At 42.4% G+C, this 13,157-nt stretch overlaps 1 protein-coding gene across 1 annotated transcript in view; it reads right to left on the bottom strand.

Moving 5' to 3' along the window:
• LOC110856740 (forkhead box protein P1) overlaps nt 1–9,813 on the bottom strand; it is a 60,523-nt gene extending 50,710 nt beyond the window's left edge. The window contains exon 1 of the mRNA XM_035857314.1: nt 9,573–9,813. The gene's annotated coding sequence lies outside the window, so the exon portion shown is untranslated. The remainder of the gene's footprint in view (nt 1–9,572) is intronic.
• Between the last annotated feature and the right edge of the window lie 3,344 nt (nt 9,814–13,157).

Here is a 13,157-nt window from a genome sequence, read left to right as displayed (position 1 = left end):
AACACCACCACGACGGAAAAATTATACGCCACGACTCCACAAAAGGAGAGAAAGAAAGTGGTGTAAAGTATTGAACCTGTCGATTTATTTTTCTCTCCTTTTCGCCACGTCGGAATAATCCGTTAGAAAATATCTACACTTGCCACGATATGCTGTAAACGGTGGTAGACGAGAATGCGAGAGTAGGAAGGAAGCCGAAGAAAAATATCCCCTCCACCTTGGCACGATCTCAATTTTTGAAAAAGTTTGGTAACTGCGAGGCCTAAATTGTACAAATTTTCGGTAAACGTCAGAAATGAACAATTGCTGTCCATTATGGTCATTCTTGCATAGAGTTGAACCTCTTTGTACTTAAATGAATGGGAACGGAAATTCCTGGAATGATTTTCTGTCGTCAATGGGAAAAGAGGAGAAATAAATAACAGCTCAATAACGACAAATTCTTAGGTGCTGGTGGTGCTCCTGGCAGAGTCCGAGCCTTTCTCTTCGCCAGGCCACTTCCTTGACGGCAGAGCGTTTTCCCCAAAACCGATATTACGATGATATTTCTCTCTCTTTCTCTCTCGGCCTCAATCCCTCCCAAACAATTTGCTTCTCGCGGACGAGACGAAACACAAAACTCACAGGTAATCACCACTCTTCTTCTTCTTCTTCTTCTTCTTGAATTCCATCAGTTTGAATCAATTCGATAAGAAGTTTCATCAACCACCCTCCTTTCTTTTCCGGAGGTGTGGATGATGATGAACGTCCAAATAACAAGGGTAGTCATACGTACATACATGCATTATTCCGCCCCTTATGAATACATGGGTGGATTTATTATTTATTTATGTATGCAGGGCAGGATTTCGAAACGTGTAAACAATATCTCCGAAATAAATACGTGTTTACCACTTTTGGGGAGATGGATAAGTGAAAAAGAACAAAAAATAGATAAGAATTTGATTATAGGGAGTTTTAGTGGAAAAAAAGAAGAAAATGTTTGCTTTATTTGTCAATATTTCAATTGCAAAAGGGATAGAAAAAGATGAGAAATTTGTGACAAAATGATTTTTCGAAAAATAAGTCGTTAGTGCTTGGAGATTCCTAAAAATTGTTTGGGATCAAATTTTGGAGTGATACAAAAAAAATTAGATAACCAGCGGAGCATTTTAATGATTGGAGGATCAAGGGAATGGGCAAAGATGGATATATTTAGCAGTGGACGCGGAAGCTGTGGGGACATTAACATTGTAGGATAGGGGGAATGGACGGGTTTATATAAGATGGGGAGATGATCCGGACATCGAACAACCCTGGGGACATTGTCCCCTCACCCTTCCGCGGCCACTGGACAGCGATATCCAGGTATAATCCGCCCTCGTCCCATATACTTTATTATGTACGCTGTGCAGATCTCTTTTCTCCGCCTCCTCCAGTGGAACGAAACCCATCCTTTCTTCTCCCCGACTCCCTTGTTTGTGTAATAAGTAAGTAAATTCAGAATCTGTTTACTCACAAGAAACTTGCCGTTTTTGTGCTGTCAATAAAACACATGAAAAATGAAGCTCAAATCTGCACTTTTCACGTTTTCTCATCTCTTCCTCCCCCCGCACGTACGTACTTTTCCCTCAGCAGAAAAACTCTCCTGGTCTCTTTCTCTATTTACAAAATATTCTTATAAATATTGAGTGGATTCGATTTGGCTTCAACTCAAGTAACGGTAACTCAATCCAACAACTCTCGATCCAGACCTTCCTTCTTACACAATGGACCAAAACTTTTGGGAAATTGAGACGCCGACGTCGACGACGACGACGCTTTTGCTGTGTGTGTACCGATAACCTACCCGCACGTCATCTTTCTCCTGCCGAAATGCAAAGTCTGCATTAGTGACACTTTTATTTTTTGGGACGTGTTGTTAATCATAAAATATGTACGGTTCAGATTCTTTTTTTGCGTAATACGCTTTAATCTCAATGACGACCTGTCTTGTGACAAGGGGGATTTTTTTATTTAAAAATAATAATCCTGGGTGGATTTGTTTTTAACTGAATCTTGGTAAACATACATACTTTTTCTTCTGTAATTGATAGCTAGCTTTTTCCCTTTAGATTTGTGAAATTTACATGTTTTTTTTACATCTTGTATATTAAACAAGGTTTAATTTTCGTCTTTTTTTAGCCCGCCCGGCAGGAGTTTGACGTCTGTCATGCAACGTATTTCGTCATCGGGATGGAGGTAAAATGAGGGCACTCTAATTAATACCGGGTTTGGTAGTGATTCGTGACCGGAGAGGTCATTAATTTTCAGAGAAATTCAAAGTTCTCGGAGAGAAAAACGGATACCAAGGTGGTAAAAAAAATTTGAATCCTTAAAACAATCATTACCATCATCATTCCGTACCAAATCGTGTCATAAATTCGTCCCCAATTTTTTTAGAGTGTGCCCCAAAAAACCTACTAATTTTTGTTGATTATTCCCCTGAACTCATTTCTTGTCGCGCCTAAACACTTATCGTGTATTCGGCCCGTTGTCTCGGTTATTTTTAGCTCTTTTAGAGAGAAAATTCCCCATAAAATTATTACACACATATTTCTCCAACTACATACTGATTGCCTCCAGGTTTCCATTAAAGATATCAAATTCCGTAGCGTTGCAACATTCACCTTACATCCATAAAGTTGTTTTTTATACCTTTTTTTCATTGTTTGGTTCATTCATCTCTGAGGAGGGATCCCTTTTCGAGAATCCATTGCTTTTAAAGATCAAGAAAGTCAAAACAATTTGGCTTGTGTGTGTGTATTTCTCTCAGAAATGGAGCAAGCTTTTCACCCGAAAAAAAAGAATGCACGAGCGAGTGAAATAACAAAAGGCTCCATTAAGTAAGTATAAAAGATGATTGAATAAAGTATCGAAAGCATTATTTTTTGAGGTGAAAGTTCGGCGCAGAGATTGTTCAATTGTTTCATAATCCCGACCGTGGATATAATTCCAGAAGAAGAAAAAACCTTCTACACGAAACAATTAATGTCCCCATTTTCCACGCGGGTGAACAAAAAAATCGCTTCAGAGATTAAGAAGTTGGGACTTATTATTATTGAGGAGGGGGCAAAGTTAGGAGGGCCGTCTGCCTATCAACATTCACAGATCGAATTGCTTGCTTGCTTGCTTTCTTGCTCGCTGGGAGAAAAATAATTAAAAGAAAGTCAATTACAAAGCGACCTGCACTCTGTCTCGAGTTCTACATTCATTTGCATGATGATCACCGAAAGCCATGCGGTTCTCGGTAATCCCGATTCTTCTTCTTTCTCTGAATCAGAATGCGAGGGTGGGAAGTGTAACACTCTGAAATTTTGGAGTTATGAAGTTCAAGTCGATACAAAAAACGTTTCTTGACAAAATTTGTGAAATTTGTTAAAAAATTTGAGATCAAAGTTGAAAAATTTGCGATTTTTGTGAATGAGAGTGGAGTTTGCTTGATAAAAATCGTAAATTTTTCAACTTTGACCTCAAATATTTTGGCAAATTCCAACCATCGCACAAACCACGTTAAAAAACGTTGTTTGCATCGACTTTTACTTTAAAATTCCAAAATTTCAGCAAAATCGGAGCGTTACACTTCACACCATCGCATCGTGAGTCAGTCGTTCTCCTTTTGTCTCTCGTTTTGAATCTGTCGATACGATGCAATCCCAACTTTTCTTTCTCTCTCTCTCTCTCTCTCTTTAGTCTTGATGGTGAAAAAGGCGACTTTTTTTGTGACACAATGCCACCAAGAGTTACATACGTACGTAGCTCCTGATTTTGAAGAGAGAGAAAGTTAACTTTTTTTGCTGGGATGCATGTTGATTTAGAGAATTATGAGAAATGGTAAACGGCATTAAAACATGGTGGTGGGGGATGGTTTGTCCCCATCCGATTGGAATATGTATGATCAAAATAGTATCAGTGTTTGCCATAAAAAGCACATGTGGCCGCGTGCTGACAAAGCACCTGAGCGTTTGTAATATGGTGTTTAGGACCCGAGCCAGTTCGATGACTGCTGCTTAATGTAAATGGACTTGGTGGTGGTGGTGATGGTGGTGTCGTCGCTGTGTATTACGACGAACAGTGGCCGCGGAAGCCGTGGGGACATTAACAGGGGAGGGCCGGGTTTATCTAAGATGGGGAGATGATGAACAACCCTGGGGACATTGTCCCCCCGTTTCCGCGGGGACTGATTGGTGTGTATGGCGTAAAAGTGGTGGAGGAAGGAAGGTGGTTGGTCCTAGAAAGTGGCACGTTTCGACTGGATTTGTAATCATAGAGAGCTCAGGAGAAGAAATAAGTAAGCCTGGAAATGGATTTCTCGGCGGCATAAGAAGACATGGAGGAATCGTTATTATTGCCGGATTGGGGCTGAATGTCACATCTGCGTCATCTTGACTCTGGTCTGTTTTGCTGATTTACATGCGTATCTAACACCTTCTCAAGCGACGACTGCTACTCCGCTGATCCTTTAATGTCTCATCTTCAGATATCACTCTATCCCTTTAATGTGACTTATAAATACTTTCCCCCTCCCATTAGCATATGGACGTCAAGTACTACACACCACATGCATGCCCGTGTGTATTTATATCGTCGCAACTAACTTTCCCTGCCAGCCAGCCAGGTTCACTTTCCAGGTTGCAATTTGAATGTGGAAGTCTCTCCGTAACTTATAAACTTTTACCTCCGACTTTCCAACATAATTTCACTATTTCCCATCCACCACCTCTTCTCGTACAATCATTTTCCCCACAGCGGAAAAGTTGCGGTGAAGGTGCCGGTATGACTACGAATGCAGAAATCAGATCCTTATACACATATTCCGAAACCAAGATGCAGGATGACGATCGATTTGTGTCAATAAATTTATTCTTTTCGCATTCCCAGGAATGAGGTGGAGTGCTGTTGCCACTGCGATATTAAATTCACGGCACCTTCCGCGTTCCGAAATCAAAATCCAAATAATATGTATGATGCATTTTCACCAGGAGGAGAGAGAAGAGCAGGGACCTAATTTCCTCCTTCGGGACGAGGAGGAGAAGAAGGGAACCCGATAAACGATAAATTTAACATGGTGACTTGTTCCGAAATAGAAATAAAGGGTACGATTTACATCCCGAAAAACGTATCGTTCCTGCCAGTGGCCGCGGAAGGGAGAGAGGGACAATGTCCCCACGGTTGTTCGATGTCCGCATCATCTGCCCATCTTATACAAACCCGGCCCTCCCCCTATCCTACAAGGTTAATGTCCCCACAGCTTCCGCGGTCACTGCCTGCATGCAATTTTAAAGGGATGACCAGTGGCTGCGGAAGCTTGAGGGGACAAAGGGACAATGTCCCCACGGTTGTTCGATGTCATCTCCCCATCTTATATAAACCCGTCCCTCCCCTATATATCCCACAATATTAACATCCGCAGATGTCCCCACAGCTTCCGCGGCCACTGGTTCCTGCCGCGGAGTGGTTGACCTTAATTGCGACTTATTTATTATGTATTTATTATTAGTATATATCGCTCCCCAGTAAATAGAAAAATGCACACCTCTCTCTCCTGTGAATGACAAACAGCATTAATTATTGTGACAATCCTACGTGGAAAAGTCTCACATTGACGCAAACACACACACAAACCATATTTGTCATTGGCTAGCTGGCCTGGCCTGACTGACTCATGTTAAGTGCAGCAATGTTGGTGTTAGGAAGTTGGAAAGAAGCCACTTTTTGCTCCTGTCTTTATTGTCTTCCAATTTTATGACGAGGGAGCCAATCCGGGGAAAGATTGAGACTTGGCTAACGACTGAGTAAATAGATTCAGAAGTTGGAAGAAGAAGAGAGTATAAACATCAGCTCCAGTTTGAGACCTGGGAACTGTAAACTATTGTTGCCTCTGTCCCGTCGTCGTCGTCGAATGTGGTGGTGTTTGCAGTCTCTCGACTACTTGAACTGTGTACAATCTCTCGAAAACGACGAGGAGGAGAGGAGGAGGAAGAAGGATGAAGCCTTGTCGAGTGTGGATGAGGCCGGATGTTTATATAAAAAGGCTAGAAATTGTTTTGTAAATGACAGCACTCTGTTGTTAGATAAACAAAGTTGCATGAGCTGTGCATTCTAAATGGAAAGTTTTTTAAAGCCAAACAATAATAAAGTCCATTACACGAAGACGCACATATATCTATGTTTGTCAGCATAAATACTTAAGTTGGGACGTCACTCTGTGGACGAAGAAAAAAATACTCACGGTTAAAATGTATTTACATACTTGACACTAACTAATCATTTTAGCCTGCTCATTCATTTGCATATTAAGAATATTTATGTATGTGGAGCGATGTGCAGGTATGTACAAGAGGTGATCATGATGTCGTATCCGATACGGCCAAGGAGAAGTAAACATTGGCCGCGGAAGGTGTGGAGACATGTGGGGACATGAACATTGTAGGATAGGGAAGGGCCGGGTTTACATAAGATGGGCACATGATGCAGACATCGAACAACCGTGGGGACATTTAAACCCTCCGTCCCCTCAAGCTTCCGCGGCGACTATGGAAGTCGGTATAACGCAGTCCATAAAGTGGGGGGCAGGAGAGGACATTATTGGCAGCAGGACGTTGAGTTGGCACGAAGAACAATGGGAAAAGAAAGGGCAGTCTCGAGAAGAAGAAGGCACTAACATATGATCTTCATAAAGCTGTCGTCCGAGAAAGGTTTGCAGAGCTGACACATGAAATGACTCGGGCACATCGCGAGACTTTTATGACTTTTCCTCTCGCTGCCTGTGTCTCGGCCACAATTAATTTTACAGCCCCCATCTTTGTCATATTCCATTAAAATCATACCAACCAAGGAGAAGTGCGTGGTTGGAATTTTTGCATGTTAAAACCTTACCCCACATACATATTTGTATGCTTACCCCGTGCAACAATTATTTCCTCGCTGCTTTTTCTTATTATTATCTGCAATGATAAGCACCATAAAATGGAAGAGGAAAAGGAAAAGAGTCTCTCGAGACGGGAAAGGAGTCTTCTCTCATCTTCCAGACAATGATACCTGGCCAACAACCAAACCACCACCGCTTTCTTTTCGCTTCTTATTCCCCTTCATTAATTTGGATTGGGGGCAAGCAAAACGGATTTGGTTGTGCTGGGTGGTCTGGTCTGGTCATGTCAAAAAGGGACGCCGGGATTAAAGACTTGCCCAGATTTTCCTCACCTCTCAGGATAATTTGTTTCTTTCTGTACGGTTTTGCTGGGTGGGTGGTTTGGATGCTTTGGGACACAAAGAGAGTGGCATTTACGCCGCTATAAAATGCACACTTGGGTAGAAAGCAAAGCAGCAAGAGTTTAATTGATGATGGCTCTCTCTCAAAGAAAGAAGAACTCGTTTTGGTATGTTGCTTTCTCTCGGCGTCTTGTGTACTCGGCGCTTATTATGATTATTTCATGGGCGAGAGAGAGAGGAATTATTATGGGGAAGAAGAAGAAGAAGGACAAAGTGGCTCTGGTTTTGGTTGTTTGATACTCATACATAGTTGGCTTGCTGGATGAGGATTATTGCGACTGAAAGGGGCAAGAAATTCTCCACCAAGCAAGAAGTACATACTATTATGGATGGCAAATCTTGTGCATAATACAATTATGTGGCCAAGTCCAACGCCACGAAAGGGATAAATTTTCTTCTTTTCTTTCCTCTCCTCCACAGCAAGTGGCTGGCTTCATACAAAACAGGGTCTTTTGATCCGTTCCAATAAGCAGGGAAGGAGGAACTTTACCCCACGAAACGAAACCACTTCTTCTTCTTGTGTACTCCGGAGAGGAATCTAAGCCAGTTATTGGAGAGGAAAAGGAGGAAGCCTTTTTAGGGTAGAGAGCGGATATTGCATTTATCATCACAGTCCTCGAAATGAGAATGTTATGAGAGAGCCAAAAAGCGACACAATGCGGACCACTTTTTATATGCATGGCAAATAATTTGCCGCTATATATCTCTCCTCCTCTCATTCTTCCTCCTTTTCCTTCTTAACCTCTGCAATATTTCAGATATAATTGTTTTCAAAGAAATTAAGGAATACCGACCCGCCTGCCCATCGGAAATGAATATCCATGGGCATCCTCCTCATCTCTCTGCTGCCCTCTTAATCACTTTGTAAGTCTTTTACGACAACAGGATGGACCTTTATCCTCGAGACGCTGTTGTTCACTTCCCTCTCCACCTTATAAATCGGAGAAAGCAAAAGCGGGCACCACCACCACCACCACCACCACCACCACCAAATTCTGCGTCCAAAGTAATAGAGAAATCCTGTTCCGCCATTATGTCGTTACTTGGCCTCAGCCTCGGCGGAGGAGGAGAGCATCAGCAAATTCCAAAGATATGATATACTTGTCTTATTTAGATAAAAGGTTCAGAAGTATCCCTTGTCTCCCTTTATTGACTATTTCTCTTGGATCAACAGACTTGACCAGGACACAAGTTGGCCCATAACGACAAACTTTTGCGACACATACGCACATACACAATCAACCAAGAAGTCTTATTGGTTTCCCCAATATTTTGATACATGGATGGCACAAATGACCAACCAGTATGTACCCCCACCATCCATAACGATCCTCCTGTTTGTATTTACCTTATGAATGAATGGTATGTCTGATGGTCATAAAAACTTGGGAGGAGGAAAAAAAAGTATTGTTCTCATATTGCGAATGAACGACCAAGACGACGGCGACCCCGTCAGGAAAAAAAAACTGGCAGACTTTCGTCCTCTTCCCATAAAAGTGTTTGTAAAATGAGTGGAATTCCCTCCATTTCCCTGCAGCCCAAAATAATTAAGATTAAATCCGGATTTAAATAAGAGCTCGTCTCTGAAAACAAAGGGAGACGGAGAGATCCTAATGTGCAGCAAAGTAGTGGAAAAAGGCGTCGAAAAAGAAAAGAAAAACTGTTAATTTCACTGCAGAGTGGGTGACAAAAGCGGAGTTTACATGCTAATCGAGCCTCATCATAATGGAGACAGGCTGTGGGTGAGTGTGGAATGAGGAGAAAGGTGCTTTCTTTCTGCCTATCAGTCAATCTCCAATCTTTGCTAGAGAGGAAATAACGAAGAAAAAATGAGTGGATAAACATCCAAATGAGGAACGCGGCCGGAGGGGCGGAGGGATTTAGGGCTCCCTTATCTTTCGATTACACGACGCCAACAGCTTTTTTGTCATCTCCTCTTCCTTAATTTGAAGGGAACTTGACGAGTCAACCGAACCCAGGAATCCAGCAGAAGCAGTCATATCTTTCTCTCCTCAGTAAACCAGCCCTTAATCCTCCAGTTGTCTCTCTCTCTCTCTTATGACACCGATGCCTCGTCAAAATCTCAAAGTCCCACCAACACCACTTACTTCCTCTCTCATCCATCTAGCTAAGCTAAGCTGCTCCCATCTCTGCATTAGCCTGGATGACTTTGTTTTCTGGAAATCAACCCAGCCCCAGCCCAGCCGTGTAGCGTCCTATCTGTGACACCGGTCCCTCTCTTTTTCGTATTTTTTAGCACACAAACACACAGAAAAACATACCTGGCAAAAGATGATTCCACTTCGCCGTGTTCCTCGAAGATATTCAAATCCCTGCGAAATGATGTCGTCTCAAATGAATGAGTGATCCTTGGCGTTGGTGGCGTGGCGTGGTTCTCACTTGCTCACTTTGCCGCACAGACTAAACGCCGATAGATTCGCACTTTGAAGTTATTATTTCCTCTCTTTGACTCAGAGGTGAACATGATATCTCAATCCGCCTGGGTGGTGAGGGAGGAGGTGAAGAAGAAGAAGAGGAGGAGGAGGATGGTTGTTGTGTAGATTTGCATGTTTTTTTTAACGAGTGGGTATAAAGTACACAATAAGTACGAGTGAGCAGTAGTGCGATACGAACGAATGAGGATGATTTTTGCTGCTCAAGTTGTTGCACAAGTTGCAGAAAATATAATATTTAGAAACCAAGAAGAAGAAGAAGTGGTGGCAAATAAATAAATGGTGTGACTTATGTATTACACACAGCGTGGATATGTTGTATCGCTCTAAAGGGATGCCTTGTTGGGAGGAATGTGGTCGTGGAAATTGCTTCGGTCGTGAAAACTGACGTGGTTTCGTTGTTGGGAGAAGATTTTATTAATGTAATTTGAACCTTGTGCAATTAAGGGCTTTTATACAGCACTAATTGTTTATGTAGAGCTCATTACTTATAGGCGAGGCATGAAAAAGTGGTGGTGGTGGTGGTGGTGTTGCAGATATTTGCAAGGACAGCAAATTATTTGCCCAGAGAGAGAGAGACGGGCTGGAGATTGCAGTTGGTGTTTGATTGCATTTGGCTGTCATTATTTATTGTAACTTAGTTAGTTAGTCATGTATATGTTGTTTGATAAACAAATGACGCAATGGAATGACAATGAGAGACTTTTCTGCCGATCGAGTTGCGGAATTGTTATGTGAGTGAGCAAAGTTTAATGGCAGGCATCAAGTGTCGAACAATAGGCAGCCGCAAGGAGTACATGCACGTTTTTCCGTCCACCGCTTGCAAGTGCTGACGAAGGAGTGGATTTATCAGAGACAAGGAAAGAATCGGTCCAAGTTTGTACATAAACTAGTTGGAATTGTCAGAATGAATGAAATAAGAATTGAGAGAAGGATTTGGGAGTGAGATAGGGCCTCCGTCGGGAAGATGGATGCCGAAATTCGGGAGTTAGGAGAGTCGTGCTTATTGTGTTCTGCTTCTGCTGGTAAACTAAGTTGTAGATCAGACTTGCAACAGTTGCATTTATTTTCGTAGAGAGAAGAACGACGAGGTCGGAGGAGAGGAGGCAATATATATGGGGGCATAATCTGTAATCAAATTTAGTACAATTGTCTTATTGCACCCATTCTTCAGCCATTCTCCATCTTCAACTTCATTCCGAGTTTTATGGCGTGGAAAAGAAAGATATAGAGTTTATTTTGTGAAACTCGAGGTGATATTTTAAAAAGGACAACTACCCAGCTTCCTCTCCTCTCCTCTCCACTCGCCGTGTACTGTATGTACACACACAAATAGCATAATAATAGGAAAAACTGGTACATGGAAGCGAGAAAGTTTGATCGACTTTTCCCTAATAGCGGATGTTTCAACGGATTTCCACCAACTTTCTCGCATTCTTCCTCCATCTCCACCCGGAACAATATTTCTCCATAAACCACTTACCATCTGCATAAATAAGGCCCCATTACGGTGATGGACCAACCTGTTTCCAGCCCGGAAATCCACCTTCTCTCTCAGGTGGGACGAGATGTCGACTTACTCATCCCTCTGTTCCGATTAAGCGTACATTAATAGCCGGCATCTCTGGAGAGGCAAGAGGAAAAAAGTCCAACTTTTCACTCTTTCCGCTCCCACTTTTCTGTGTACATACACAGAAAAGTGGCCTTCTTGTCACGCCGGAGAGAGAAACAAAAAGAAGACAGCAGCGTGTATAAGAAGTCGGCCCATTCTCAGGCATAAATTGGGCAAGAAACGAGACAGACGAATCCTAAAAGCGGCTCAGATTTAAAAAGCCTTGCTTTTTCTGGGATCAACTGGATCGGGCGGCACTCAAAAGTTCACGACGAACATCATATGAAGGGCTTTGTGTAGAAATGGAGTATAAAAGAGGTTATTTTTTAGATGATTCAGCTTCCAAACTTTTCTCCTCCTCCACTTTACTTGCAGAGAGAGAGAGAGAGGGCCAACTTATTTCAATGAGCTGCTCCCAAATCTCTGCGATGCTTGCTTCCACCCTAAACGGAGACAGTCACAACAAACTACAAAACCCGACCGGGTCGGGTGACGGTGATTCCGTGATGGGTACTCTGAATCAGGGGCCGCGGAAGGGTGAGGGGACAGAGGGACAATGTCCCCATGGTTGTGAGATGTCGGCATCATCTCCCCATCTTGTATAAACCAGGCCCTCCCTATCCTACAATGTTAATGTCCCCAGATGTCCCCACAGCTTCCACGGCCTCTGATTATACAAGAAATCCAACCTTTGAACTAACCCTTTTTTCTCACCACGCCAAATAAAACAGTGTAAATACTCCTTGAAAGTGGTAATTATTCCCAAAATACGTAATTTCATTACTTATTGGCCAAAATGTAAATTGGCTTAATTTTTTGGGACATTTTTTCCCCCGACTTTCACCGTCGCCGCCCATTCACCTGGGTCCTCTCCGTCGTGACGAAGCCTTACTAATAGGTGCTGAGTGAGAAGAAATATACAAAAATGGTAAAAAGGAACATTAACATAAATCAAAGTATTTTCTGTAGCTGACAGAAAGGTTTGTACAATACGCGGGATGGAAAATGGGTTTTGGAAATTACTTAAACTCGTAACGACAACTGTCGCAAAATTTATTAGCTCATAAGATCCGAGTTCGACGCCCATTTGAGGCGCACGGGAAAGGAGAGAGACCAAAGTGAAAAGAAAGAACAAGGCTGAGGACAATCCTCATGTACAAGAAGAAGTAACCAAACCGACATGAGCAGTGTATATATATGTCGGAAGAGGAGGAAGGAAAATATCATAATCAGTGGCCGCGGAGGGGACAGAGGGACAATGTCCCCACGGTTGTTCATCATCTCCCCATCTTATATAAACCCGTCCCTCCCCTATGTTAATGTCCCCACGGGTTCTTCCGCGGCCACTTCTCCTAATATTCACTACTCCTCTTCCGAGCTGTGGCTTGGCTTGCCCCTTTTTGTGCAATTGATGCATCATCCAGAAATGGGAGATATATCACTTTTTCGATTTAAAACAATACCTGAATCCCTCCATTATCCAAATCCTTTCACCCTTCTTTAACACCTCAATTTCCTCTTTATTTTCCTCCTCCTCCTCCCAATTTCCTCGCATTTCATTCCTGCTCGTGATTGTTATTGATGAGAGCATAACCATTCGAAACACTGTCATCATTTCGTAACGTCGTCCCATGCACCATATTTATTACCCACCCGAGACCACATCGTGGTGTAGTTATGTATGTATGTACGTAATATGCATAAGCATGTCGGTACGGATGGGAAAGTGGTGTTGGGAAAAAAATGATGCTAAAACTAAATAGAATATCTTTTTTTCCCTTAAGTATGTGATCATCACGATG

The sequence above is a fragment of the Folsomia candida genome, unplaced genomic scaffold, assembly GCF_002217175.1.
Source record: "Folsomia candida strain VU population unplaced genomic scaffold, ASM221717v1 Fcan01_Sc017, whole genome shotgun sequence".
NCBI lineage: Eukaryota > Metazoa > Arthropoda > Collembola > Entomobryomorpha > Isotomidae > Folsomia > Folsomia candida.
Note: the sequence above shows the minus strand (reverse complement) of the source record. Positions and strands in the feature narration are given on the sequence as shown.